The sequence below is a fragment of the Pseudophryne corroboree genome, chromosome 8, assembly GCF_028390025.1.
Source record: "Pseudophryne corroboree isolate aPseCor3 chromosome 8, aPseCor3.hap2, whole genome shotgun sequence".
Taxonomy (NCBI): domain Eukaryota; kingdom Metazoa; phylum Chordata; class Amphibia; order Anura; family Myobatrachidae; genus Pseudophryne; species Pseudophryne corroboree.
Window position 1 is genome coordinate 463,312,470 of NC_086451.1, and position 26,597 is coordinate 463,339,066.

General features: G+C 47.4%; 1 long non-coding RNA gene across 1 annotated transcript; it reads right to left on the bottom strand.

Annotated features, from left to right (window-relative positions):
- Window positions 1-5,682: 5,682 nt before the first annotated feature.
- Window positions 5,683-10,285, bottom strand: LOC134947974 (uncharacterized). The gene is made up of 2 exons (XR_010182887.1): window positions 10,003-10,285; window positions 5,683-5,862 (listed from the first exon to the last, which is right to left on the bottom strand). It is a non-coding gene; the product is annotated as an uncharacterized LOC134947974 (long non-coding RNA).
- Window positions 10,286-26,597: the final 16,312 nt, after the last annotated feature.

The window sequence follows — 26,597 nt, forward strand, 5'->3', positions numbered from 1 at the left end:
GATTCGCTGGGGGTGAACGAACCCCGGTTGAGCAAGGGACGGAGAGTGTGAGAGGTGCAGATGCTGAGTGAGGGAATCAGGGAATTAGAAATGCAGGGGGTGAGAGGAAAGCAGGGAATGAGGAGACTGGGGGTTGAGCAAAGGATAGAGATAGAGAGAGAGAGGTGCAGAGGCTATGTGATGGAAGCAGGCAGTGAGAAATGCAGGGAGTGAGAGGTAAGCAGGCCATGAGAGGGTAGCAGGGAGTGAGGGGATCAGGGGTTGAGCAAGGGCCTAATTCAGACCTGACCGCAGCAGCAAATTTGTTAGCGATTGGGCAAAACCATGTGCACTGCAGGGGGAGGGGCAGATATAACATGGGCAGAGAGAGTTAGATTTGGGTGGGTTATATTGTTTCTGTGCAGGGTAAATACTGGCTGCTTTATTTTTACACTGCAATTTAGATTTCAGTTTGAACACACCCCACCCAAATATAACTCTCTCTGCACATGTTATATCTGCCCCCCCCACCCCTTGCAGTGCACATGGTTTTGCCCAACTGCTAACAAATTTGCTGCTGCGATCAACTCTGAATTACCCCCATGGTTTTGTCCATGTGCTTACAAGTTTGCTGCTGCGATCAGTTCTGAATTAGGCTTTGAGTGAGGGAAGCATTGGGTGAGAGGGGGAGCAGGTGATGAGAGAGGGATGGAAGAAGTGAGAGGTGTAAGGGCGCAAGGAGAGCATGTGTGGAGTGATATAGGCCCTCATTCCGAGTTGTTCACTCGGTAGCTGCTTTTAGCAGCATTGCACACGCTAAGCCGCCGCCTACTGGGAGTGGATCTTAGCTTAGCAGAATTGCGAGCGAAAGATTAGCAGAATTGCGAATAGAAATTTCTTAGCAGTTTCTGAGTAGCTCCAGACCTACTCACAAATAGCGATCAGTTCAGTCAGTTTCATTCCTGGTTTGACGTCACACACACGCCCAGCGTTCGGCCAGCCACTCCCCCGTTTCTCCAGACACTCCCGCGTTTTTCCCTGAAACGCCTGCGTTTTTCCGCACACTCCCAGAAAATGGCCAGTTTCCGCCCAGAAACACCCACTTCCTGTCAATCACACTCCGATCAGCAGAACGATGAAAAAAATTTGTTATGCCGTGAGTAAAATACCAAACTTTTGTGCTAATTTACTTAGCGCAGGCGCACTGCGTACATTGCGCATGCACAGTTTGCGACTAATCGCTCCGTAGCGGAAAAAAATAACGAGCGAACAACTCGGAATGACCCCCATAGTTACCTTGGATGAAGATATTGGCACATAAGGAGAGTGACAGACAAAAGAAATAGGTAAGGGAAAGAGGAAGAGACATGGAAAACAGAGAGCGGTGAACAAAGGGTAGATGTTAGAGATACTGCAGGAACATTTGAGACATTTTGGAAAGATGAAAACAGCAAAAAGCCTTACATCATATATATATATATATATATATATATATATATATATATAGACAAAGCTGGCAGGCTCGGCACTCACTTTTGGGCGCTAATTACTTGCTGCGGTGCCATCCGGGAATGTTGCCATCCAAATGTAGTATCTGTGTAACGGCGGCACTCAGCAGTCTGGTATATTGAAAAAAGCCTGTGATGCAGGCTGTGATCTGTGATGCAGAGCGGAGGGAGATTGAGTTGGTTGAAGGTAGGTGGGTAGCTATGCATTCCATGGTGCAAGCAGCCCCCCACGGCACATACTACACCCGACAGCACTGGTCGCTCCCCCATATTAATAATTACACCCCTGCCATGCTGGTCATGCCCCTTGCGGCGGTGCATGATAGGCCCATTATAATTTTCAGTTCCAGGCCCATGAGGACCTTAATCTGGCACTGGGTGCAAGGTCAGAGGCGGAACTAGCGGCGGTGCTATGGGGCACCAGCTAAAATCTACCTAGGGCATGGTATTGGTTAGGGACGGCTCTGGGTGCCTGTATAATGGAACACGATCTTATCTTACCAATTTGCATTTAGTGAATGATAGTGGGGGACACTGGTGAAAATTGCTCTACAATTAACATTGTAAGAAGGCAGCGTCACGGATAGCAACCAGTAGCCTATCTTCTTATTTTCTAAACTGTACATGACAGATAGAGAGGACCTGATTCGCAACAGTGACCCCCTTCTGCAATCGCAACTCCCATGGGTACTACAGCCGCTGCATCTATGCGACCGCTTTGCCCACAGTCCTTTGCTAGAATAGCAGCCTCTACCATTATCACCAGCATTTTCACCATTGCCATCCTTGGTGCAGGAACATTCCTTTACTGCCCTGTTGTCCCCCAGTAATGAGCATCCGGCCTGAAAGTGAGAAGTGACGCAGACTCACTTCAAAGCACTTTAGGATGCGTTTAAAGGACGTGACACGTGCCAGTTACCAAAAATCACTTGGTGCATCCTCGGTCGGAATTGCATGCAACCCAGAATCAGACCCAACTGGTAATAGCTTTTTTTTTTACATCAAGCAGTTTATTCAACTACCTAGGGCCCAGATTTATCAAGCCTTGGAGAGTGATAAATTGCACAGAGATAAAGTACCAACCAATCATCTCCTAACTGTCATTTTTCAAACACAGCCTGTAATATGACAGATAGGAGCTGGTTGGTTGGTACTTTATCACCGTCCTATTTATCACTCTCCAAGGCTTGATAAATGGCAGCCTTAGTCTTAAATTAATCTTTTTGTGATTACATCTTCTCATACACTCCTGTGAAAACTTATTTAACTTGCGTCAGCAGTTTTCCTATGTGTTACATAATAGATATACAGTACTTGGTGACTGTCTCAGCTTTTCAAAGCCAGTTGACAGGTAAACTTTAACCAGTTAGCATACTTTAAGCTTAATTCTGATGTGATAGCAAGTTGCCATCTTTATAATGCTGATTGACGAACAAGAAACATGCAGAGAAAACGGGGTCCCTTGATGTGGGCTGCAAGCTTAAATGTATTGATCAATATATGAACCAAAACCCCACTGTTTCTTATGGTGAGTGCTGACCTCTGTGTTTCTTTTATTTAAGTAATGTGGTCACATACCATTTTGCACCCCAAACCTAGAAATGGTGAGTGCAGTGGATTAATGCTTTTTGTTTATTATATATATATATATATATATATATATATATATATGGGTTTTTTTTAAATTAAGCTTTTTGTGATCACATCTTCTCATTGGATCAGTATGATTTGCTTATGGATACTGACCGTCAAAATCCCGACAGCCCCAGGAAGCCCCCTAACCCTTAGCTTTTCCCTACCCTAACCCAAACCCTTCCTTGTGGGTTCCTAACCCCAACCCTCCTGGGTGGTGCCTGACCCTATCCCTCCCCAACCTTGCGGCAGGACGGCAGTGTGTCCCGCGCTCTGGACGATCGGGATGCCGACTGGTGGTATTTTGATGCCGGCATCCCGTTTGGTGTCGGTATAGCTAATTGCTTCCTCTTCTCATGCACCCCTGTGTAAGCTCATTTATTATAACCTGTGTCAGCTGAGGAATACAGACAGGTACTTATCCATCATGCAATACCATCCGGGAGGCGTCTGATTGGCTCCATATTTATTCTGCAGACATACAGCAGTGTGGAATATCACTCTGCTATGAAATAATGGCCGAGAGATGATTTCAGCACTAAAGCATGTGCTCGCTACTTTACATCAATTTACACTTCTCACAAGAACCTAGTAACGATACAATGTTTTGATGTTACCCGTGCAATTTGCATCTTCCAAAGGGTGAGAACAAAAAATCCTCGCTGTTCCACTTCCGGCTGCCTAGCAGGCACAGCGGTGTTTTTGTAACTGCAACTGTGATAAATAATAGTTCACTTTCCAGAAATGTTGTCAACTTTTTATCAAGTAAAAAAGGAAATAAACTTTGCATTACCAGACACCACTTTGTCGTCCATTGTTTGTTAAACTTATGTGGCTTTTTGTTAGGCTTCGGGTCTTCTCTGATCTTGTTACAGATTATGTCTGTGCATGAATATAAATATATTTATTTACCGAAATTATTTATACGTCGTTCATTTCATGTTTGTTGTCCAGAGGCATCGCTAGGATCTCAATTGATCTAGGTCTCCAGATCGGGAGGGGGGGTGGGGGGGTGGATCATTAGGTCGATACACACATGGCCAACTGGGTCAAAAAGTCGACAGGGTCAATTTCTACACATGTGAAAGGTAGACACCTGAAAAGGTCAATAGGTCAAGATGGTGAAAAGGTCAACATGAAAATGCTCGACAGGTTTTTTGTTTTTTTTTTTGGGGGGGAGAAGGGTCATGTTGTGTATTGAACCATGTAAAAGCCAAATTTTGTGGAAATGCGCACCCTCATTGGCTCGCCTTGCTCACCATACTTTGCTCTGTTACCGCTGCTTCCGGGACAGGTTACTATTCCCAATTGTAGTCCACGTGGATGTTAAAGTATGAAAAAGTGAAAAAAAAAGAGATTTTTTTAAAAAAAGTGTGTCGATCATATGTGTGTTGACCATTGTCATGTTGACTATTTTAACCTGTCGACCTTAAGCACTGTCGACCTTTTGCAGGTTGACCAGATGGGGGGTAATTTAGAGGATGTTAAAACTGTGTACTTTTGCAGCAAAAGATAGTCCAATCCGATTGTTGTGGTTCCAAAAAGACAAGAGCCATTTAAATTTTTTTTTATAAAGTATAAGTACCACCAATTACATACGCATGCGCACGGACAGCACTGCCCAAACTTCAATACATAACGCTCTAACTTTTAGAGTCAGAGGTTTACAGATGTATACATTTCACAATGAAAAAGGCTGTGACATCACAACTGTAAACATACTACTGTTACAAAAGAGGTCAATATATATATAACAGTCTGGACATCCCAAGAACTAGATATCCCATACTGTAGGTCACCTCTTTTGGTCTTTGTCCTCTGGAGTGAGTTTTGTTCTGCCATATGACATGTATCCCCTCAGGCTCCCTGCTACAGACCTATATAATACAGGGCCTAGGGGGTCATTCCGAGTTGTTCGCTATTTTTTTAGTTCGCACAAGGTATGTGCAAAATTGCGAACATGTTGCAAAATTGCGAATATCCGCCCCAAACGGTGTTTTGCTAGTTCGTTTGCAATATTACACAATGTGGGCGTAAGCCAAATAACAGCGCAACAATGCGAAGGCATCGCATTAACACAAACCCCAACGTAAAAATACTAAGTTTTCGTAGATTTACACATTCTTCTTAAAAGTGCACATTTTTGCGGAAAAACGCACAACAATTGGTTTTTTTTTTCTATTAAGTGAAATTACACCTTTTAGTTTCAAGTCCACAAGCCCTCCTCAATTACGATTCCAATTAGTGTAATGAATGATAATGGTCATGACCAATTAAGTCTACAAAAAATACCTGAAGTACACTTTGTAGGCATAATTGGCCATCAACATTTAAATGTTTAAACTAAAAATATAGATGTTTTAAATGTGCCTGGTCTATTTTTTTTTTCTGTAGAGGTGTAGTTTGTGAATGAAGGTGTTTACATGTTTTTTAACACAATAACCTCCTAACTGTTTTGTTTTGTTTTTATAAACTTACGTAAGATGTGTGTTTTTTTTAAGGTAATCAATTTCTGCTAGCCAATCTGCTGTTCATTTATTGCATTAATAAACACAACACCCGCTTAAGTTGAAAATATATTTTTTTATTTGTGTTTTTTTTTTTTTTAACAACAATAAAATGTTTAAAATAAAAAATTAGGCAAACTTCTCCAGCTGCTCCACACTCCTCAGCAATCCCTGCAGGTGTTCTCGCATGGTGGCAAGAATGCCCCTAAAAGTAGTGGGATCTCCAACTGCAACATCTGAAATTAAGAGGCAACATAAACATTACTAACTTACTCACATTACCTATTATACAAGCAAGGCACAAAGCACACTTTAATGCAGGCATGTACAAACTGAGGCCCTCTAGCTGTTGTTAAACTACATATACCAACACTAGGTGCTTCATCGCGCCCTACGGGCGCTTTTCACACCGTCGCAAGGGGCTACGCCCCCTTAACCCTTGCATGCCTTTCTGGGGTTTAATATTTGTATTATATGGAGTATTACCTGCATTCCTTTGTTAGTGGTTAAATATTGCACAATGAAAGGGCGTGCGATGGGGAAGGAGGCGCAGCCCCTTGCGACGGAGTGAACAGCACCTGCAGGGCACGATGTACAGAATGTAACGGGTGCGGGGGGGACTGCGGATGGTGTCTGTAGATGCTGCGGGTGGAGGGGAGGCAGAAGTGGGGGTGGGGCCCGGATGGGGAAGGTTCGGGAGGTGCTGCGCGTGGGGGAGGGGCAGAGGAGTGGGGGATGCAGATGGGGGAGGGGTCCGGAGGCACTGCAGGTGGGGGAGGGGCAGGGGTGCCATGGGTGGGAGAGGGGCAGGTGTGGGGATGTTGTGGATGGGTGAAGGGTTCTGGAGGTGCTGTGGGTTGGGTAGGGGACCGCAGGCACCATGGGTAGGGTAGGGGCAGGTACGGGTGTTGCGGCGGATGGGAAAGGAGGTCCGGAGGTGCTGCAGGTGGTGGAGGGGCAGGTGCGGGGGTGCCATTGGTGGGGGAGGGGTGGGTGAGGGGGGGACCACTGATGGAGGAGGGTGTCTGCAGATGCTGCGGGTGGAGGGGGGCAGGTGTGGGGGGAGACATATAAGGGGGGTGAATGGTGGAAGGGGCCTGGAGGTGCTGTGGGTGGTGATGGGGTGGAGGAGTGGGAGCCACGGGTGGTGTAGGGGGTCTGGAGGCACAGCATGTGGGGGAGGGGTGGAGTGCCGCATGTGGTGGAGGGAAAGGTGCGGAGGTGTGGTGCATTGGGGAGAGGTATGGAGGCGCTGCGGGTACTGTACATGCCATAAAAGGTAGTTGGAGGGTATGCAGTAACAGGGCCAGGACAGGGGTTACAGGGTCAGTACAGGGTTGACGGGGCCAGGACAGGGGTGACAGGGTCAGAACAGGGGTGACGGGGCCAGGACCGGGGTGACGGGGCCAGGAGAGGGGTGACAGGGCCAGGACAGAAATGATAGGGACAGGATAGGGCTGACAGGGCCAGGGTAGGGGTGGCAGGACCAGGACAGGGGTGACGGGGCCAGTATAGGGTTGACAGGGCAAGCACAGGGGTGACAGGGCCAGGATAGGGGTAACAGGGCCAGGATAAGGGTGACAGGGCCAGGATAAGGGTGAAAGGGCCAGGATAAGGGTGAAAGGGCAAGGCCAGGGGTGACAGGGACATGACAGAACACAGGGCACGGGAGAGATTGGTATTAGGGACAAAACAGTGGTGACAGACAGATGTGTCTTACCGGAGTCACTGCTGCTGGCTGCTGCTGTTCCACTCCAACCTGTTGGGATCTGCTGCTGCTGGAGACTTGGCATGGCTGACTCTCTCAGGCTGGAGTCCTGCTTTCTCTGCCCGTCCGCATCCCTCCCCCCCTCCTCAGTCACACACCGCAAACCTCGCGCAGCTGCCGGGCACTGTGGTAAGGTGAGACTGGAAATGACTGGTTAGCCCCCAGGAGATGCTGCGGCTGGAGGGAGGAGGGGGTCATAGCATGCACGTGGCGCGGACCTCACGGCTTCCGGGCACTGTGGTAAGGGGAGACTGGGAGTGACTGGTTAGCTCCCAGGAGACGCTGCGGCTGGAGGGAGGAGTGGGTCAGAGCCTGCAAGCAGCTCGGATTTCTGCAGCGCTACCCGCCAGCTACAGTGTGTGAATGAGTTGGGCACACTCCACTGCGGGTGGCAGCGCTGCAGCTAGCGGTGGGGTTGCCGGGGCTGGAGATAACAGAGGCAGTATGGAACCTGCACAGCGGCAGGTGCCCCACTAAACTGCAGTTAAGAAGCGTGGAGTGTTCCAGAAAGTGACGCTCCTCCGCACCAGAGAGACCCTGCTGAGTATGCCGATGTGGGGGGTCAAGCACACAGTGAGCCGGTGCCCGTCTGTCTGTATGACATACCCCTCACACACCCCCATACCTCCCAAATGTCCTGATATTCGCGGGACAGTCCCATTTTTTGGGGTCTGTCCCGCTGTCCCACCCGCGGGTCGCAGTGTCCGGCGGTGTGTGGGGCAGTTGGAAAGCTCCTGTACTCGCTGCTCTGCTTAGCAGAGCAGCGGTGAATAGTGGAGACAGAGGGAGAGGGGGCATCAGGGGGTACGGATTAATGGGGGGGTTCCAGCAGCAGAGCCGGATTAAGGGGGGGGGGCAGGGGATACGTACCGTTGGCCCCACAGTTTTAGGGGGCCCCCTGGCTGGAGTAGCTCTGTCCCAGCTCAGAAGCTCCCCCCCCCCCCCGTCCTGCCAGCAACAGCGGCAGCATTGTGCAAGTCAGCACACGCTGCTGCATATTGGCAGGTCTGTGGTGTTGCAGGGAGGCAGCAGTCTCCCTGCTTTCTTCTGCCTGTGCGGGTGTGTAGGGGGGAGCAACCACCTCCTCTGGATTTAGCCCTAGCTGAGGGGCCAAAATCCCATTTAAAAAATAAAATTAAAAATCGGAATTTGCATAAGGGGGCGTGGCCGCGAGGGCCGCGATTAGGCCACGCCCCCAACCCCACAGCAGGCACAGCAATGAGATAGGGCTCCCCTGTCACAAGTGCCCTGGGCCCCCCGGACTCATAATCAGCCCCTGGGAGCATGCCAGCAGCTCACAGAGCGCTGGGCATGCCCCCTCACTGCCGAAAACGGGGACCCTCCCGTGAAGCCACGCCCCCTTTTCGCCGAGTGTGTGTCCCTCCTTCTGCCTGAAGAAAGCTCCTGCAGAAAGCTGGGAGGTCTGCACCCCTGCCTGTGACATGCCCAATGCCCATGCTATCTGCTTCTGCTCCTAGTCTCCTGTAGATTTGGCCAGATCTCTGTGACTCATTTGACTAACTCCGCCCAGTGTTGTGACTCCGCCCAGCGTTAGCAAATGAATCACAAGGTCACAGAATAGGGCTATTATATAGGAGATGTCTTGACCCAGTTTTGTGGTCAGATAAATCAAAACTGTGTCAGGGCATGCTGGGATGTGTAGTTTCTCAGCAGCTGGAGGCCCGCAGTTTGGACAGTCCTGCTTTAATGCCTAAGTGATTACATCATGTCTGTTTTAAGGATAAATTAGTAGCAGAACAACACAGAAGCCTGTCCAGCAATGTTTGTTTTTTATGTTCTAATTATTTTAAAGTGTACCACACCATGGGGTACATTTACTAATATGTGAGTTCTATTTAAGATGGGACGTTGACCATAGCAACCAATCAAATTCAACATATTATCTTGTAGAAGGACCCACAAAAATTACAAGTATAATCTTATTGGTTGCTATGGGCAACATCACATCTTAAAGAGAACTACCATCTTAGTAAATGTAACATCATGTTGGCATTCATTCACATCTGGAGTGAAGTTGACTTATCTTTTTGGGGGTTGGCCCTGCATCATCACACTGCATATCAACATCTTCAGAAGGACAACATATCGTTGCATACCCACACTCCCTGAAAGCCTGCCTTACTTACTACATAAGGTCCAACATGTTTTTAAATTATTATTTTTTTTTTTGGAGTGTAAATTTCCAAACTAAAATCACTGTGTCCTTAGCCAGCCTAACAAAGTGAAGCATGCGAATTCAATGTGCAAATATTGGAATACCCAACCACAAGTGTAAAAGTCCAACAACATACTACACTCCACTCACATCTAACTGTTTAGCAGATAATGTTGCACATACAAACCCTGTTGTCCTGGGCAACCCTGTTGACATAATGAGTGTCGACTTAGAGTGGGCATCCTCAACATTGCCCACGTAGACACTGTACATCTAATGTTCCTCACACAAATGTAAATGCAACATCCATACCATGATGAAGAAGACAAACATTTTACCTTGGCAAAAGATTTTAGCCAGTACAACACTGCATTTATTAGAATGTGTAGTTAAATTCGGTTACAAATTTAATGTCAATGAGTGTCAACTTACTGTCCCGTGGCACTTGTTCTCCTCCCAGAAGTGCCTCCGGGGCCCCTGCTGCCCATTCGGAAGGTGGGGATGGCGGCTGGATGGGGGATGGCGGCTGGATGGGGGAAGGAGGCTGGATGGGGGTAGGAGGCTGGATGGGGGAAGGAGGCTGGATCGGGGAAGGATGCTGGATGGGGGTAGGAGGCTGGATGGAGGAAGGAGGCTGGAAGGGGGAGCTTGGTACAGAGGGTGGGTCAGATTGAGAGGGGGAGGGTGGCGGAGAGGTGGGTTGGGTCACGGAGGGGGAGGGGGCCAGAGAGGGGGAATGTGAAAGAGAGGGTGAGGTGGGCGGAGTGGTGCTTGGTCCTACAGAGGTGGAGGGGGACAGAGAGGGGGAATGGGAAAGAGAGGGGGAGTGGGGCTGAGAAGGGGACTGGGAAGGAGAGGGGGATTGGGTGTGAGAAGGGGAGGGGGGCTCAGAAGGGGACTGGGAAGGAGAGGGGGATTGGGTGTGAGAAGGGGAGGGGGGCTCAGAAGGGGACTGGGAAGGAGTGGGGGTTTGGGTGTGAGAAGGGGAGGGGGGCTCAGAAGGGGACTGGGAAGGAGAGGGGGAATGGGTGTGAGAAGGGAGGGGGGCTCAGAAGGGGACTGGGAAGGAGAGGGGGAATGGGTGTGAGAAGGGGAGGGGGGCTCAGAATTGGACTGGTCGGGGCTCCCAGCAGCAGCAGCAGCTTGCCGTTGTGCTCGGCCTAGAATGACATATGTAATATTTTGTTTGTAGCATGAAAATTTATAACAACAGCATTTTTCTATTACTCTGTTCTGTCCCATGTTAAAGACACAGGGGTAACATTAATAGTTTTTTCTAATTTTGACTGGTGAGGTTGCCCATAGCAACCAAACAGATTATATGTAACATTTATTAAGCTGCTTCTAGAATATAATAGATTGAATCTGATTGGTTGCTATAGGCAACATCTCCAGTTCTTTAAAAAAAAAAAACAAATAAAATTACCGCACTGAGCAAGTTAGTGGGTTCAGTTGACAGCCTGTGTAGCAACTCTGTACAACAACATGCACTTTTTCAGAAGCACCTTGCTACACAGTCAGTACTGCTTGTCCTACCCACACACCCTCATGTTTATTCTACAAGTTTATTGTAAGTGTGCTAATTTTCACACTCTCACTTAGTGAAAGTATGCAAAGTATTTGCGAAAATGTGTTATGCACTGTAATATTTACTTACTGCGCCCACGTAGGGTCCGGATTTGTTGTCTCAGCTCCGCCAACAGGTCTGGCGTACGCCTGCGGAGATCGCTCCAGCGCCTCTCGAGCTGGATCACGGACCTCCGGCTGCGGACGCGGGTCCGCAATAAGCGGCGGACCTCCGCGTAGGCCTCGTGCTTTACCCTATTTGGGACAAAGGGCCCTGCGCGGCCTACGCGGCGGTCCATCACCGCTACCAGGACGCGCAGCTCGTGGCGCGTGAAAGCTGCTGCGCGCATCATGGCAATGGCGTTTTCCATATATGGGCTTATATTTATAGTTTTTGGTTGCATGTGATTGGTTGGAAATGTATGGTGTCATCTGTAATCAACTTTATTGATATGTGTACATTGATGTGCAGGACAGTTTGTACAGTTCTCATGTGCGGAGATTCGCACCCGCGGACGGACACACACACACACACACACACACACACACACACACACACACACACACACACACACACACACACTCATATGGATTCTCATCAAAAACAGGTTATACTTCAAATATATCTTAAAAAATAACAGTTTGTTATTAATACAAACCATTGGATACAACAATCTTCCACAACATATATGGAAAGGAGAATATTATATAAATAAAACTACTGAAACAATATAAAATATTCACTAAAGTCACTCAGAAATGTGCTCAGAAATGTCCACCGTGCTTCATTAATTTTACGCATACACCCACACAGGTGCATGCAGGGCGTTCACATAGCCAATGCAGCAATTACTGGACCAATTAGCAAAATATACACCTGCACGGAATTCCGCACCGGAAAATGCAAGCAGCTATAAATACCCGAACACTCGTGCATACACACATGCTACTAGCAACATGGCTACTTGTGAGCAGACGGCAGCAGAGATGGACGAGGTGCAGAAGCAGATGGAAGCACTAACCCAGAGAAGATTAGCACTGCAGAGGCAGATGCTTGATTTTGCAAATGTAGACTCTCAAATTCCAGGACCCAGTACTATACAAACTTCTTCTGCTACCCAGGAGTTAGGAGTGAATCCCCTGCCAGACATAGCTAGTGGGTAAACTGAGGGTGATTCTGGACTAGCAGCTCCAACACAAACTACACAAGCAGCTAGTGAAGAGGAAGATGGTGATGTAGGTCAGGATGATAGCTCACAGGCTACTTCCAGAAAAAAAAGAGACAGTCCGCATTCACTAAGAGGGAGTTACGGATTTTGGTCACACAGGCCATGCAAAAAATACATTGAGGACCCAAAAACATGGGTGCTGCAACCAAAGACAGAATTTGGAGGGACATCACTAATTCTATTAATGAAGTCGGCTCAATAGTCCGCACCTCGCAGGAAGTTCAAAGACGGTAAGTGTATATTGCCAGTCCATTTTCTGTGCCAAGTATTATTATAAAGTAACTTAGATGTGATGTTGCCTATAGCAACCAAATGCATAGCATGTGTACTATATATTAAAGCAGGTTTCCAAAATTTAACACTACCTTGCCCCTGTTTTTCACCACATATGTAGTTGGGCCGACTTCAAATCCCGCCTGAAGGGCAAGAGGTCTGCGGAGTGGAATGCCTCGAGGGCAACAGGGGGAGGACCAGCTGCCACTGTGGAATACACAGATCTGGAGGAGATAGCGATGGACTGTGTGAGCTACGAGGAGGGGGTTGGGGTGTCTTATATGGACACGGACCTGCCTGAAATACTCCATGCACATGACTTGCCAGGTAAGTTTACACACTTTTTTTATTTTTTATTTAAAATGTAAACAAAAGTCTCATATTGTTTTTCTCTACTCTTTTTCCACTCATTCTTCTATTTGCTTTGCACATAACACAGCACAGGGGGGTGAGCAGGTAGAGTCACAGGAGGGTTATGTGGCTGAGGCTGAGGTGGAGGGACCTAGTGTGTCTGGCAGTGTGGGACCACAAATCCCACCCATCCAGATTCCAACTGGCCCCCCCACCCAACCCTCTGCTATCCCGGAAATCCTGACTGAAATAGCCAGGTATGGTGAGAGCCTGAATGCTTTTCAGGACAGGATGCTCCGGGAGGTAAGCCAGATACCTGTCCGGCTCACTGAGCACAGAACCAGTGTGGAGCAAGGTGTAGCTCAAATCTGCCAAGGTCTGGCAGAGATCAGGCAGGGACAAGATCAACTCGCCTCCTCCTTCCATGAACTTGCCAATTCCATTCGGCAAGGGCTCCAGGACATCGCTGTTTCCCTTGCCCACAGTGGCAGAGAGCCAGCCACATCAGCTCCCTCCCCTCTTTCTGCCCAGGAAGAACATCCCACTGGGCAGGGCCCTCGAAGGTCGCTCCGCAGACCAAGCCAAGAAGAACATCATCAGGCGGGGAAAAAAAAGAGAAAGTGATGTCTCTCCAGATGGGCAGCACCCATGTTTTACATGTTGCCTCAATGTATTTTTTGATTTTGGCTTGTGTGGCCAGAATGTAGAACTCCCTCAAAGTGAAATGTTTTGTTATAATTGTAGCCTGTGAGTTATTTGTGCCTACACCTGAGCCATCTTCCTCTTCCTAGCGTGCTGTGTATGTTTGTGTTTGTGTGTTTGTTCCGGAATCTACCTCAGTTCCCCTAAAAGTTTAGTCTGGCTGGGGGTTCACTTACTTAATTGATAAAAACAAATTCTGGCAGAATAAGGGGTTACCATAGTACTGGGTTCTGCTCTGTGCACTTGCCCAATGCCATCTGCTTGCTGTTATGTCCATCTCTGTATGTGATGCTCATTTGTAGCCATGTTGTGTTGATTTTGTCCTTTATTTGAAGTAAAAAAAAAATTACTTTACATTTGTTTGTGTGTTTTATTAAAGGTTATGCACTCATGAAAACTGTGCTCTGTAAACTTGAACATGGCATATTGACATTTGTGGAACAAGGGAACAATCAGAATATTAAGACAAACATTGCATAGTGTAATTTTTAATCTGTATCATACTTGCCTACCTGACCCTCTCCATGAGGGAGAAAATGCTCTGTTCCTGGACTTTCCTGGTAATGTATGATTGCCATCACCTGTGGTGAAACACCTTTCTTATCAATTAACTAGCTCACCACAGGTGATGGCAATCCTACATTACCAGGAAAGTCCAGGAACAGAGCAGTTTCTCCCTCATGGAGAGGGTCAGGTAGGCAAGTATGATCTGTATGCCTTGCACAACACTTAAATTAACATATACAAAAAAAAAAAAAAAAGGGTTACTAGGGGCAACATGCCATAGTATTAGATATGGACACATATTGTTAAAATATATATATTTTTTTAAATAAAAAACACATTAAATGTAGGCTGCCTTATGGTGCTCATGTTAATTGGTATGTACAAAGGAATATGTCTATGTTGAGAAGATTTAGCTGATGTAGTTTATTAGTTAGTTTAGTGACATTTGAGATTATAAAACAAAAAAATTAAACATGCATTTAACATCAGTTAATTTTTATTGGTTCAAAAAATGCAGTGCATTATTTGTGAGTGTGTCAGATTTGTTTGGCCTAAAAAAACAAATCTGAAGTGGTCATATGCTTGCTACTTGTATTATTTAGTAAGAGCAGTGTTTTGCAAGTAAATGCTCAACAGGTGAATTCAGTTGCTAATTAATTGCTAATTAGAGCAGACACGCTTGTAACAGTACTTCGCAAGTGCTGAGTAGCTGCAGACTCACTCTTCTGCTGCGTGTAGATTGTGAAAATTTGTCAAGTACTTTTAACATAGGATACGCATTTTTGCCAAAAACACGCCTACTGCTGGATGCATACTCCCACACTAGCCGCCCACTTTCACGCCCATGTCGTAGGATTGCGAAGCCGTGCCTCTGCCACGCCTCCGTCACTCCCCGTTTTCGTTGTGTATTCCGAGCAGTTTTCTTTGTAGTAATTCTGCACAAGTGTCGTATCGCTATGCTTGCGCATGCGTATTTACGCTTTTGCGCATGCGCAGTTTGTGGTTTTCCTGCCGTTTGCGATGCGATGATCCGCTGCGAACAACTCGGAATGAGGGCCCTAATTCAGACCTGATCGCAGCAGCAAAATCTTTCTCTGATGGGCAAAACCATGTGCACTGCAGGTGGGGCAAATGTAACATGTTCAGAGAGAGTTAGATCTGGGTGGGTTATTTTCTTTCTGTGCAGGGTAAATACTGGCTGCTTTATTTTTACACTGCAATTTAGATTTCAGTTTGAACACACCACACCAAAATCTAACTCTCTGCACATGTTACATCTGCCCCACCTGCAGTGTACATGGTTTTGCCCATTAAAGAAAAATTTTGCTGCTGCGGTCAGTCTGAATTAGGCCCCTAGTTGATAGTGCATACTTTAACTACAGTTTTAATGTAAGAACTTTGTATCAATCATATTTAATAGCCGCATGGTGCGAACCTATCCTGAGGGACACCGGAAGCTTCCTTTTGAAATAGGGAAAAAAATAAATCCAAAGAGTACGCAGCTTGCATACTGAGGGCCTAATTCAGCTTCAGTTGCGAAATTTCAAAATCGCAAATCAGGCAATTATCGTCAGACTACATAGGCGCTGCGAACACATTGCGCAAGGGCGAAGGGTAATTTGTGATTGCAATTTAGTGAAATGCGATTGCAATTTGATTGACAGGTAGTGACCGCTTGTGGGTGTTAACATGGCATTTGTGGGGTGTGATTGGAAAAACATAGGTGGATAATGGCCATTTTCAGGGTTTATATCTGACGTCAGTTGCAATGGATTGCGACTAAAAATATGGCCCCGATGTGACTGCATTCTCATTTTTTTTGAGTAGCCCAGGAGCAACCACAATTGCCGATGGTACTCAATTTCTGTGATTTCATCGATGGGCAGCTTTTACCTTTCTGGGTGGCTCTTCATAGGCAATTTTTAGCAGAAGCTGGATTGAGAAAATCGCAATTTCTGTGTCCATAGCGATCTAAGCTCAATTAGGCCCTAAGTACACAAATCAATTTTATCACATGCCTGGGAGCGTCTCAGATCAGCAGATGTCTCAGATCCGCCGCTTGTGTACAAAGACACAACCTTCAGACGCACATCGGCGCAACTCCCGAGATTTGCGGGTGCTAGCATATGCACTCAGTTGTGTACCATTCACTTCAATAGGAAAGCTGTAGCTGTGAACGCTCGCAGCCTCCCACGGAATAGCATTCCCACAAATGCCACAAGGATATAACAGGTCACATCTGTAAGAAGCGGTTGGTCTTATCCAAAATATTAACACATTGGCCCTCATTCCGAGTTGTTTGCTCGCTAGCAGATTTTAGCAGCATTGCACATGCTAAGCCGCCGCCCTCTGGGAGTGTATCTTAGCATAGCAGAATTGCGAACGAAAGATTAGCAGAATTGCAAATAGAAATTTCTTAGCAGTTTCTGAGTAGCTCGAGACTTACTCCTACACTGCAATCCGTTCAGTCAGTTTCGTTCCTGGTTTGACGTCACAAACACACCCAGCGTTCGCCCAGACACTCCCCAGTTTCTTCAGACACTCCCGCATTTTTCCCAGAAAAGCCAGCGTTTTTTCGCACACTCTCATAAATCGGCCAGTTTCCGCCCAGAAACATCCACTTCCTGTCAATCACACTACGATCACCAGAACGATGAAGAAACTTCATTTGGCCGTGAGTAAAATAACAAACTTTTGTGCTAATTTATTTTGCGCAGGCGCACTGCGAACATTGCGCATGCGCAGTTTGCGACTAATCGCTCCGTTGCGAAAAAAACTAACGAGCGAACAACTGGGAATGACCCCCATAGTTGCCTTCCTTCCCTCATTCTGCAGGAGGCTCCCATTTCAGCCATAAATCTCCTGCTGCGCTGTCTTGTAGGTCACATCTCCCGGATTCTACTAAGGAGTTATTTTGCAAAAACAACAGCTATTTGCTGTAGCTGCTCAGGAGTCACTGCTGACAACTCTCATTATACCCCCTTGTGGGAACCCTGACAGGAGAAAGAGACAGCAGCACATGATATACACAGGGTCTTCTTCCTATCTGTGCTGGTGTGCACTCATCCATGGAGTTCTGCTGCTGCTGCTTATAGTCAGCTGTTGGGGTAAGAATTATTGTTAGGAATCTTTCTTTAGTATGACACATTTGTTTATTTAGAATATCTGGTGTGTGTAATGATTTGGCTAATGCTGTAATGCAGTGCCGTAACTAGGCATTTTAGCGCTGTGTGCAAGAAACGACAGTGGCGCCCCCCCCCCCATGTAAGATAGGGGCAGTGCGCGCCGCAGGGGCGCGAAAAATTTATAGGGCGTGGCTTCACGGGGAAGGGGCGTGGCCACAAAATAATAGCATTTCATACTACGGTGCACAGTAGTCTACATTATTCAAATTACGCTGCACAGTAGCGCCACTACACCAGGTAGAGCCCCTTTTACACATTACAGCAGACAGTCCCCCTTTTTACACATTGCGGCAGCCAGACCCCCTTTTTACACATTGCGGCAGCCAGGCCCCCTTTTTACACATTGCGGCAGCCAGTCCCCCTTTTTACACATTGCGGCAGCCATCCCCCTTTTTACACATTGCGGCAGACGGTGACCCCCTGAGAGAGAGAGAGAGAGAGAGAGAGAAAGAGAAAGAGAGATATACTTACCATCTCCCTGCTGGCAGTCAGGCTCCTCGTGCAGCTCCCTCGGTGTAGGCAGTGAGGTGAGAAGGAGGAGGAGGGAGGGGGAGCAGGGAGCCGCAGCAGCGCTATGTCATTGGTAGTAAGCGCCGCTGCAGCATCCCCCTCTACTTCTGTATTGGCTGCCTGGCGCTGCTGTGGATGCTGGGATGGAGGAACCGCATCCCAGCATCCACAGCAGCGCCGGGCAGCCAATACAGAAGAGAGGGGGATGCTGCAGCGGCGCTTACTACCAATGACATAGCGCTGCTGCGGCTCCCTGCTCCCCCTCCCTCCTCCTCCTTCTCCGCTGCCCGGCGCTGGTCCTCTTCTCCCTCCACAGCGCGGCGCACACACAGCAGAGGCGGCATGTAATGAGTCAATTTGACTCATTACTAGAGATGAGCGGGTTCGGTTTCTCTGAATCCGAACCCGCCAGAACTTCATGTTTTTTTTCACGGGTCCGAGCGACTCGGATCTTCCCGCCTTGCTCGGTTAACCCGAGCGCGCCCGAACGTCATCATGACGCTGTCGGATTCTCGCGAGGCTCGGATTCTATCGCGAGACTCGGATTCTATATAAGGAGCCGCGCGTCGCCGCCATTTTCACACGTGCATTGAGATTGATAGGGAGAGGACGTGGCTGGCGTCCTCTCCGTTTAGACACTTGATTTACTAATTTTGGGGAGCATTAGGAGTACTCAGTAGTGTACAGTGCAGAGTTTTGCTGATAGTGACCAGTGACCACCACTTTTATTTATAATCCGTTCTCTGCCTGAAAAAAGCGATACACAGCACACAGTGACTCAGTCACATACCATATCTGTGTGCACTGCTCAGGCTCAGGCCAGTGTGCTGCATCATCTATTATCTATATATAATATTATATATCTGTCTGACTGCTCAGCTCACACAGCTTATAATTGTGGGGGAGACTGGGGAGCACTACTGCAGTGCCAGTTATAGGTTATAGCAGGAGCCAGGAGTACATAATATATTATATAGTGAGTGACCACCAGACACACAGTGCAGTTTATTTAATATATCCGTTCTCTGCCTGAAAAAAGCGATACACACAGTGACTCAGTCAGTCACATACCATATCTGTGTGCACTGCTCAGGCTCAGGCCAGTGTGCTGCATCATCTATATATATTATATATCTGTCTGACTGCTCAGCTCACACAGCTTATAATTGTGGGGGAGACTGGGGAGCACTACTGCAGTGCCAGTTATAGGTTATAGCAGGAGCCAGGAGTACATAATATTATATTAAAATTAAACAGTGCACACTTTTGCTGCAGGAGTGCCACTGCCAGTGTGACTAGTGACCAGTGACCTGACCACCAGTATATAATATTAGTAGTATACTATCTCTTTATCAACCAGTCTATATTAGCAGCAGACACAGTACAGTGCGGTAGTTCACGGCTGTGGCTACCTCTGTGTCGGCACTCGGCAGCCCGTCCATAATTGTATATACCACCTAACCGTGTTTTTTTTTCCTTTCTTTATACATACATACTAGTTACGAGTATACTATCTCTTTATCAACCAGTCTATATATTAGCAGCAGACACAGTACAGTGCGGTAGTTCACGGCTGTGGCTACCTCTGTGTCGGCACTCGGCAGCCCGTCCATAATTGTATATACCACCTAACCGTGGTTTTTTTTTCTTTCTTTATACATACATACTAGTTACGAGTATACTATCTCTTTATCAACCAGTCTATATATTAGCAGCAGACACAGTACAGTGCGGTAGTTCACGGCTGTGGCTACCTCTGTGTCGGCACTCGGCAGCCCGTCCATAATTGTATATACCACCTAACCGTGGTTTTTTTTTCTTTCTTTATACATACATACTAGTTACGAGTATACTATCTCTTTATCAACCAGTCTATATATTAGCAGCAGACACAGTACAGTGCGGTAGTTCACGGCTGTGGCTACCTCTGTGTCGGCACTCGGCAGCCCGTCCATAATTGTATATACCACCTAACCGTGGTTTTTTTTTCTTTCTTTATACATACATACTAGTTACGAGTATACTATCTCTTTATCAACCAGTCTATATATTAGCAGCAGACACAGTACAGTGCGGTAGTTCACGGCTGTGGCTACCTCTGTGTCGGCACTCGGCAGCCCGTCCATAATTGTATATACCACCTAACCGTGGTTTTTTTTTCTTTCTTTATACATACATACTAGTTACGAGTATACTATCTCTTTATCAACCAGTCTATATATTAGCAGCAGACACAGTACAGTGCGGTAGTTCACGGCTGTGGCTACCTCTGTGTCGGCACTCGGCAGCCCGTCCATAATTGTATATACCACCTAACCGTGTTTTTTTTTTCTTTCTTTATACATACATACTAGTTACGAGTATACTATCTCTTTATCAACCAGTCTATATATTAGCAGCAGACACAGTACAGTGCGGTAGTTCACGGCTGTGGCTACCTCTGTGTCGGCACTCGGCAGCCCGTCCATAATTGTATACTAGTATCCAATCCATCCATCTCCATTGTTTACCTGAGGTGCCTTTTAGTTGTGCCTATTAAAATATGGAGAACAAAAATGTTGAGGTTCCAAAATTAGGGAAAGATCAAGGGCCCTCATTCCGAGTTGATCGGTCGCAAGGCGAATTTAGCAGAGTTACACACGCTAAGCCGCCGCCTACTGGGAGTGAATCTTAGCTTCTTAAAATTGCGACCGATGTATGCGCAATATTGCGATTACTAACTACTTAGCAGTTTCAGAGTAGCTCCAGACTTACTCTGCCTGTGCGATCATTTCAGTGCTTGTCGTTCCTGGTTGACGTCACAAACACACCCAGCGTTCGCCCAGGCACTCCCACCGTTTCCCCGGCCACTCCTGCGTTTTTTCCGGAAACGGTAGCGTTTTCAGCCACACGCCCCTGAAACGCCGTGTTTCCGCCCAGTAACACCCATTTCCTGTCAATCACATTACGATCGCCGGAGCGAAGAAAAAGCCGTGAGTAAAATTACTTTCTTCATAGTAAAGTTACTTGGCGCAGTCGCAGTGCGAACATTGTGCATGCGTACTAAGCGGATTTTCACTGCGATGCGATGAAAAATACCGAGCGAACAACTCGGAATGAGGGCCAAGATCCACTTCCACCTCGTGCTGAAGCTGCTGCCACTAGTCATGGCCGAGACGATGAAATGCCAGCAACGTCGTCTGCCAAGGCCGATGCCCAATGGCATAGTACAGAGCATGTCAAAACCAAAACACCAAATATCAGTAAAAAAAGGACTCCAAAACCTAAAATAAAATTGTCGGAGGAGAAGCGTAAACTTGCCAATATGCCATTTACCACACGGAGTGGCAAGGAACGGCTGAGGCCCTGGCCTATGTTCATGGCTAGTGGTTCAGCTTCACATGAGGATGGAAGCACTCAGCCTCTCGCTAGAAAACTGAAAAGACTCAAGCTGGCAAAAGCACCGCAAAGAACTGTGCGTTCTTTGAAATCCCAAATCCACAAGGAGAGTCCAATTGTGTCGGTTGCGATGCCTGACCTTCCCAACACTGGACGTGAAGAGCATGCGCCTTCCACCATTTGCACGCCCCCTGCAAGTGCTGGAAGGAGCACCCGCAGTCCAGTTCCTGATAGTCAGATTGAAGATGTCAGTGTTGAAGTACACCAGGATGAGGAGGATATGGGTGTTGCTGGCGCTGGGGAGGAAATTGACCAGGAGGATTCTGATGGTGAGGTGGTTTGTTTAAGTCAGGCACCCGGGGAGACACCTGTTGTCCGTGGGAGGAATATGGCCGTTGACATGCCAGGTGAAAATACCAAAAAAATCAGCTCTTCGGTGTGGAGGTATTTCACCAGAAATGCGGACAACAGGTGTCAAGCCGTGTGTTCCCTTTGTCAAGCTGTAATAAGTAGGGGTAAGGACGTTAACCACCTCGGAACATCCTCCCTTATACGTCACCTGCAGCGCATTCATAATAAGTCAGTGACAAGTTCAAAAACTTTGGGTGACAGCGGAAGCAGTCCACTGACCAGTAAATCCCTTCCTCTTGTAACCAAGCTCACGCAAACCACCCCACCAACTCCCTCAGTGTCAATTTCCTCCTTCCCCAGGAATGCCAATAGTCCTGCAGGCCATGTCACTGGCAAGTCTGACGAGTCCTCTCCTGCCTGGGATTCCTCCGATGCATCCTTGCGTGTAACGCCTACTGCTGCTGGCGCTGCTGTTGTTGCCGCTGGGAGTCGATGGTCATCCCAGAGGGGAAGTCGTAAGCCCACTTGTACTACTTCCAGTAAGCAATTGACTGTTCAACAGTCCTTTGCGAGGAAGATGAAATATCACAGCAGTCATCCTACTGCAAAGCGGATAACTGAGTCCTTGACAACTATGTTGGTGTTAGACGTGCGTCCGGTATCCGCCGTTAGTTCACAGGGAACTAGACAATTTATTGAGGCAGTGTGCCCCCGTTACCAAATACCATCTAGGTTCCACTTCTCTAGGCAGGCGATACCGAGAATGTACACGGACGTCAGAAAAAGACTCACCAGTCTCCTAAAAAATGCAGTTGTACCCAATGTCCACTTAACCACGGACATGTGGACAAGTGGAGCAGGGCAGGGTCAGGACTATATGACTGTGACAGCCCACTGGGTAGATGTATGGACTCCCGCCGCAAGAACAGCAGCGGCGGCACCAGTAGCAGCATCTCGCAAACGCCAACTCTTTCCTAGGCAGGCTACGCTTTGTATCACCGCTTTCCAGAATACGCACACAGCTGAAAACCTCTTACGGCAACTGAGGAAGATCATCGCGGAATGGCTTACCCCAATTGGACTCTCCTGTGGATTTGTGGCATCGGACAACGCCAGCAATATTGTGTGTGCATTAAATATGGGCAAATTCCAGCACGTCCCATGTTTTGCACATACCTTGAATTTGGTGGTGCAGAATTTTTTTAAAAACGACAGGGGCGTGCAAGAGATGCTGTCGGTGGCCAGAAAAATTGCGGGACACTTTCGGCGTACAGGCACCACGTACAGAAGACTGGAGCACCACCAAAAACTACTGAACCTGCCCTGCCATCATCTGAAGCAAGAAGTGGTAACGAGGTGGAATTCAACCCTCTATATGCTTCAGAGGTTGGAGGAGCAGCAAAAGGCCATTCAAGCCTATACAATTGAGCACGATATAGGAGATGGAATGCACCTGTCTCAAGTGCAGTGGAGAATGATTTCAACGTTGTGCAAGGTTCTGATGCCCTTTGAACTTGCCACACGTGAAGTCAGTTCAGACACTGCCAGCCTGAGTCAGGTCATTCCCCTCATCAGGCATTGAAGAAGGAGCTAAAAGGGAGCGATTCCGCTAGGCATGTGGGACTTGTGGATGCAGCCCTTAATTCGCTTAACAAGGATTCACGGGTGGTCAATCTGTTGAAATCAGAGCACTACATTTTGGCCACCGTGCTCGATCCTAGATTTAAAGCCTACCTTGGATCTCTCTTTCCGGCAGACACAGGTCTGCTGGGGTTGAAAGACCTGCTGGTGACAAAATTGTCAAGTCAAGCGGAACGCGACCTGTCAACATCTCCTCCTTCACATTCTCCCGCAACTGGGGGTGCGAGGAAAAGGCTCAGAATTCCGAGCCCACCCGCTGGCGGTGATGCAGGGCAGTCTGGAGCGACTGCTGATGCTGACATCTGGTCCGGACTGAAGGACCTGACAACGATTACGGACATGTCGTCTACTGTCACTGCATATGATTCTCTCAACATTGATAGAATGGTGGAGGATTATATGAGTGACCGCATCCAAGTAGGCACGTCACACAGTCCGTACTTATACTGGCAGGAAAAAGAGGCAATTTGGAGGCCCTTGCACAAACTGGCTTTATTCTACCTAAGTTGCCCTCCCACAAGTGTGTACTCCGAAAGAGTGTTTAGTGCCGCCGCTCACCTTGTCAGCAATCGGCGTACGAGGTTACATCCAGAAAATGTGGAGAAGATGATGTTCATTAAAATGAATTATAATCAATTCCTCCGCGGAGACATTGACCAGCAGCGATTGCCTCCACAAAGTACACAGGGAGCTGAGATGGTGGATTCCAGTGGGGACGAATTGATAATCTGTGAGGAGGGGGATGTACACGGTGATATATCGGAGGGTGAAGATGAGGTGGACATCTTGCCTCTGTAGAGCCAGTTTGTGCAAGGAGAGATTAATTGCTTCTTTTTTGGGGGGGGTCCAAACCAACCCGTCATATCAGTCACAGTCGTGTGGCAGACCCTGTCACTGAAATGATGGGTTGGTTAAAGTGTGCATGTCCTGTTTTGTTTATACAACATAAGGGTGGGTGGGAGGGCCCAAGGACAATTCCATCTTGCACCTCTTTTTTCTTTTCTTTTTCTTTGCATCATGTGCTGATTGGGGAGGGTTTTTTTGGAAGGGACATCCTGCGTGACACTGCAGTGCCACTCCTAGATGGGCCCGGTGTTTGTGTCGGCCACTAGGGTCGCTAATCTTACTCACACAGCTACCTCATTGCGCCTCTTTTTTTCTTTGCGTCATGTGCTGTTTGGGGAGGGTTTTTTGGAAGGGCCATCCTGCGTGACACTGCAGTGCCACTCCTAGATGGGCCCGGTGTTTGTGTCGGCCACTAGGGTCGCTAATCTTACTCACACAGCTACCTCATTGCGCCTCTTTTTTTCTTTGCGTCATGTGCTGTTTGGGGAGGGTTTTTTGGAAGGGCCATCCTGCGTGACACTGCAGTGCCACTCCTAGATGGGCCCGGTGTTTGTGTCGGCCACTAGGGTCGCTAATCTTACTCACACAGCTACCTCATTGCGCCTCTTTTTTTCTTTGCGTCATGTGCTGTTTGGGGAGGGTTTTTTGGAAGGGCCATCCTGCGTGACACTGCAGTGCCACTCCTAGATGGGCCCGGTGTTTGTGTCGGCCACTAGGGTCGCTAATCTTACTCACACAGCTACCTCATTGCGCCTCTTTTTTTCTTTGCGTCATATGCTGTTTGGGGAGGGTTTTTTGGAAGGGACATCCTGCGTGATACTGCAGTGCCACTCCTAGATGGGCCCGGTGTTTGTGTCGGCCACTAGGGTCGCTTATCTTACTCACACAGCGACCTCGGTGCAAATTTTAGGACTAAAAATAATATTGTGAGGTGTGAGGTATTCAGAATAGACTGAAAATGAGTGTAAATTATGGTTTTTGAGGTTAATAATACTTTGGGATCAAAATGACCCCCAAATTCTATGATTTAAGCTGTTTTTTAGTGTTTTTTGAAAAAAACACCCGAATCCAAAACACACCCGAATCCGACAAAAAAAATACGGTGAGGTTTTGCCAAAACGCGTTCGAACCCAAAACACGGCCGCGGAACCGAACCCAAAACCAAAACACAAAACCCGAAAATTTCAGGCGCTCATCTCTTCTCATTACATGCCGCTGGCCGTGCGCCCTCAGGGCAACTGCGCTGTGTGCCAAGCCCATTTGGCACACACGTAGTTACTGCCCTGCTGTAATGGTATGGAAAACAGCACATCCAGTAAATATAGGTAGTGCCTACAAGATGCAGATAACCCAGTGTTCACAATAAAATAACATCTAATACACCAAAATCATAATTTACTTACATGTTTAGGGATGATAGAATGTATTGCATAGGCATCACATTTATCATGTATATTGGAGGTCATTCCGAGTTGTTCGCTCGCTAGCTGCTTTTAGCAGCATTGCACACGCTAAGCCGCCGCCTACTGGGAGTGTATCTTAGCATAGCAGAATTGCGAACGAAAGATTCGCTAATTTTCTCGTAACGATTACCCCGCAGTTTCTGAGTAGCTCCAGACTTACTCTGCCATTGCGACCAGCTCAGTCCTTTTCGTTCCTGGTTTGACGTCACAAACACACCCAGCGTTCGTCCAGCCACTCCCCCGTTTCTCCAGACACTCCTGCGTTTTCAACTAGCACGCCTGCGTTTTTCCGCACACTCCCATAAAACGGCCAGTTTCTGCCCAGAAACACCCACTTCCTGTCAATCACACTACGATCAGCAGAGCGATGAAAAAGCTTCGTTCTGCAGTGAGTAAATCTACTAAGTATTGAGCTAAAATACTTAGCGCATGCGCACTGCGTACCATGCGCATGCGCATTTTCGCATTAATCGCTCCGTTGTGAAAATCGGCAACGAGCGAACAACTCGGAATCACCCCCATTGTGCTTAGTGAAAAGAAAAGAAATATCTCAGCGAATATATACTGCAAACAAGAAATTCCATATTGCGGACAGCAGTGTTAGTATCAATACTTGCAAAACTTCCCAAAATATTGTTACTAATGTTATATTGAAATATCTTGCAACAACAAGCATTTAAGCATAGACACGCCCATTTGTGGAACTAGACACATCCTTTTAGCAGCTGATGATATGCCACCTCGGCGCCACGCCGTGCTTTGCGCGCACGTCCTACTGTAATCTCCCTGATTCTAGTTTTTAAAAGTAGGCAAGTATGTACTAACACTCAATGCAGGTAAGACAATTCAGTATTGGAGATGCACCCAGGAAAGTAAAATAGTATGTAGAGATGAGCGCCGGAAATTTTTCGGGTTTTGTGTTTTGGTTTTGGGTTCGGTTCCGCGGCCGTGTTTTGGGTTCGACCGCGTTTTGGCAAAACCTCACCGAATTTTTTTTGTCGGATTCGGGTGTGTTTTGGATTCGG